At 39.5% G+C, this 4,248-nt stretch overlaps 1 long non-coding RNA gene across 2 annotated transcripts; it reads right to left on the bottom strand.

Moving 5' to 3' along the window:
- Positions 1–2,126: 2,126 nt before the first annotated feature.
- LOC127338506 (uncharacterized) lies at positions 2,127–3,725 on the bottom strand. Of its 2 annotated transcripts, XR_007874393.2 has the most exons (3): positions 2,852–3,725; positions 2,526–2,600; positions 2,127–2,418 (listed from the first exon to the last, which is right to left on the bottom strand). It is a non-coding gene; the product is annotated as an uncharacterized lncRNA (long non-coding RNA). The 2 variants fall into 2 exon arrangements; XR_011754183.1 differs by having other exon boundaries at positions 2,127–2,600.
- Between the last annotated feature and the right edge of the window lie 523 nt (positions 3,726–4,248).

Genomic DNA, 4,248 nt, shown 5'->3' with positions numbered 1-4,248 from the left:
ATTGTCAACGAATGGTAATGGGTACTCCAACTACCTCGCCAACCAGACTTTCAAGAGCGGCTCCCATGAAGGACGTTATTTCTACCAGCAAGGTAGATCATCCCTCTTCTCTTTTGTTTACACACGTACTTTAGTTTTATTATGGGTGACACTCCCCCCAACCTTTGCTTACACAAGCCATGGCTAACCGAATCCTCGGGTGCCTTCCATCAATCTCATACCATGGAGGAGTGTCTATTTGCAAAAATTAAGTGGCTTACTGATGAATCAGAGCAAAACGTGTGAAGAGAATTATTAATGAAGTTATCAGTTGGGGCTGGGCATCCCGTTGCCAGCTCTTATTATGCAAGTCTGTCAAAAGTAAATGACAAGGTCGAGAGATAAACACCACATACTTCCTCATGAGCTATAAAACATTAACACAAATTGAGAAGCATTTTGAAGGTTTAAAGGTAGCGCATGAGAATTTACTTGGAATGGTTTGAAATGCCATGCATAGGTATTTATGGTGGACACTTTGGAATAAATTGGTTTTCAGGGGTTTGGAAGCACGAGCAGCGTTCCCGCTCAGTACAAGTGAAGGCTAGCAATAGACTAGGGAGCGACAATCAAGAGAGCAATCACTGTCATAATCATGCTTGCGGCAAAATAAATTAACGGAGGCATAAAAGTGATACAAGAACTCTGAGGCAAAGTAAATCATCGAGGCTTAATTGACTTGTTCAGTCATATGCATGCGTGAGCATGTGCCAAGTCGATTCGAATGAATTATTCAGAGGAGGATACCACAATGTCATACCTATTTATGAATAAAACAATGCAAGCAAACATCTATGACATGCTACTCATATTAATAAACTGGAGCTAAACATGAGAGATCATGAACTACTAGAGTTTCTTAAATGACATATACCTCACATGAACCAACTAAGCATGCTCACATGGATGAGTATATGTACAAAAATGAAAACAAATAGAGTTCATACCAGCCTCTCACCACAGTCGAATTGTCGTAGATCGTCATTATTGCCTTTCACTTGTGTAGCTTGAATAATATGGAATGAAAACCACGCTCCAGCCACCGAAGACCATTGAACTCCAAAATGAACTTTACAAAACCAAAGAAGAACAGGAAATATTTTTGGTGTTTTCGAATTGGTAACAAGAATAAAAGGAAACAAGCAAACAAAGCAAAATCTGTTCGGATTTTCTTATAGCAAACCAATGATAGCAAATAAAGCAAAATAAAAGCAAGAAACCAAAGTAAGCAAATGGTGAAGAGAAACAACAGAAATATTTTTGGTCTTTTTGTGTTTTAGGAAAGAAACAAAGAAAAACAAAAAAATGAAAACTAGAAGAGTCGCATAAACACAAAGCAGCAGGAATTCGTCAAACTTGACAGCAGTACAGTAATCGATTTTTAAGAAATTCTCCCGCTGCCCAGCTCGAAAAGTGTTCAACTAATGAAAGTTAGATTACAACCTGGGGAACATGCACAAAAATTGGCTTCGCAAAATAACATTCTGGATGTTTTTGAGAATGTTTTTGGTATCAGTCCAGAATCTGTTTTCAGGCAGCACTTCCTCAAATATCATCTCCCTCTTATTAGAAAACCACTTAAAGAAACTAAACAAGTATATACAAGTATCCAGCAACTATAATATGCAAAGAATGAGTGATGCCGGTATACCTCCCCCAAGCTTAGGCTTTTGGTCTAAGTGGAGTTCAATCCCATGGTGCCCATGAAGTAGCACTACTACAACAAAATCATGCCTACAACAACGTATTTATCTGTATCTAAATGCCAATATAGGCGTTGCTAGAGACCCTACCAACAGATAATAATGCGTTGCGTTTTTTGGCGTTGCAAAGGTATAATGCAACACATATAGATCTGTTGGTAACCATTAGATAGAGCGTTGCAAAGTGGCAACAGATGTCAAGCAACCGTAGTATCCGTTGGTACATAATATTTGCGATTGAATAATTTCTTTCAAAACAAAAAAAATAGATTGGGTGGCGTTGTAGCTTCAAATATTGCAGTATTTGTTTCCTCATCAGAAGAATATATGTACTTAATACATACTGACGACAACAAAGAAACTAAAGAATATTAACCCAGTGCATGAAGAAATATTTCTATATTTATAACTAAAATCAGCATCCATACATGAAAATTATCTTAAGATTACACGTCTTACAATCTTACATCATAATATGATATTCTAACTAATCCTATATATATTCCCTCTCGTGCTCTGCCTTTTAATGTAGCATTTGACTGAGGCGGTCCTTGCTGATCTTATGGGCCTGCAAAAAGAAAGTTCCTATTTTAGAACCGATGTGGCCAAAAAACAGTAGGTCAGGTGCTCCTTGTTTGGTGTCAGCATCAGGTAGTTTGCATAGGCCTTCTCGTAACTGCAATTTCATCAAGGTCCCCAGACAAAGCATTCTCAGTAGCCGATACTAATAATAATTAGCCGCCCGGAGGGTTGAATAGAAACGTGATCCAGCAGGACAAATACCTAGCCTTCTTGAGAACCTCGACCCAGATTACACATCCGTACCACATCGTCCCCTTTTCATATGATCATTCACAGCTGCAAATAGGAATACAACAGCAGGTGTTAGCTAAGTTCTATCAATTCCACTGTATGTAATTTGCAGCGACATTATAACTACTTTTTCATGTTCAGTTTCTCTACTTCATCATAATACATCTACGTACAAATATAACAATGAGATGCTTATAGTATATTTGGTTGTTCAAAGTACGAGTCTTTTTCTTTAGAAAAGATGAGTTATTTGCTCTTGTTTGTATGCATAGGTATATTAAGACAGGCTCGCGAACCTGTGACGCTAAGTGTAAAGGGGTCTACACCAAGACCTGAATGCCAAAGCCACAGACGACTTGGAAGTTTCCCTATTAAGAATAGATCAATAGTCATCATAAAAAAAAAAACCTGAAGCTATAGAAGACTTGTTTAAAGACCTGACTGATGAATGAGTCTACTTGACCTTCAACAAGAAGTTCTTATTAGCTTGCCAGCTTGCGGCTAGCTGAAACAAGTTGTTGCGAGCGCTCTCTGTTGGTTTATCTTTATCGATCCTAACAACAAGTATGAAAATAAACTAGTCAGCCAATTTCATGAAAAATCAAAGTTATGGTTCTTCCTCTAAGGCGGTAAGGCTTACCCTCCAGCCAACTAGGGTACAGTAATTTCTACTACATATTTGATCAAAAACATGTAAATAGGGTATACTCAACTAGATTAGTTGTTAAAACACGTACAATTCTACAACACTGATATCTTCACGTTGCTAAACACCTGTTTGCATGCAAGCACAAACACTATATCTTTCTGCCTGACTTACAACAGATGTTTAACTTGTAATGAAACTTATCATAGCTATGCCATTTCCAGTTAAGTAGAATCAGATGCAGTAAGCAAAGAAGGCCCCTCACTATAACTTTCTAGTGATTATAAAGGAAACGTTTGTTTTTAACTTATCAGATGGTCAAATTGCTAACACTAATATATGAGTTTTTAATTAAGTGAGGAATATTGCAATAAGAGTAAGTTGACATGGTTCCTACCAAACAATATTTGATTCTTCTTTCATATGAATGTTTATTCGTGCATGTAGAAGCAGATCATATAGCACGCAAATATTTATCAACTCCAAACTGCACTCATTTCCTATTCACAACGAATCTACAAACCTGTGATGTGATTTCTGCAAGATGGCCAGAAGTGCAATTGCAGCGGGAGCCACCACATCCTTTTATTTCTTCAATCAGCAGTCCAACCACACACGGGTCCTCTTAATAGAAGATCACTCAGATGAATACAAAGCTCGAATAGGAGTAGAGATTGATGTATTTCTGTGCAACAAACGAACCTTAAGGACCCACGGGTAGCAGCAGCAATCCCCGTCGCGGCACAGGGCCCTGCAGGCGGTGGCGGAGGCCTAGCGGTGTCTCGAACCCCAGTTGATCTCCTGGCCTCAAAGCTCCGCGGCCGTGCCGTGTCCCTGCTCGGCTTTGAGGAAGAAGTAGGCAAGGTCGAGTGCTGTGGCTAGGAGGTAAAGGCAACGCTGATGAGGCAGCTGCGGCGCCAGTCGTCGGATGGCCGGAGGCGGAAGCAGAGAATAAGGGAGGAGGATGACTTGATCTGCGGCGGCTGCTGCTAGGGTAAGAATGGGCTGGAGGAGAAAAGGTAACTGGGGATCGGAAGTTTTTTTCTG

The sequence above is a fragment of the Lolium perenne genome, chromosome 3, assembly GCF_019359855.2.
Source record: "Lolium perenne isolate Kyuss_39 chromosome 3, Kyuss_2.0, whole genome shotgun sequence".
Lineage (NCBI taxonomy): Eukaryota > Viridiplantae > Streptophyta > Magnoliopsida > Poales > Poaceae > Lolium > Lolium perenne.
This window is presented reverse-complemented; position numbering and strand designations above follow the sequence as displayed.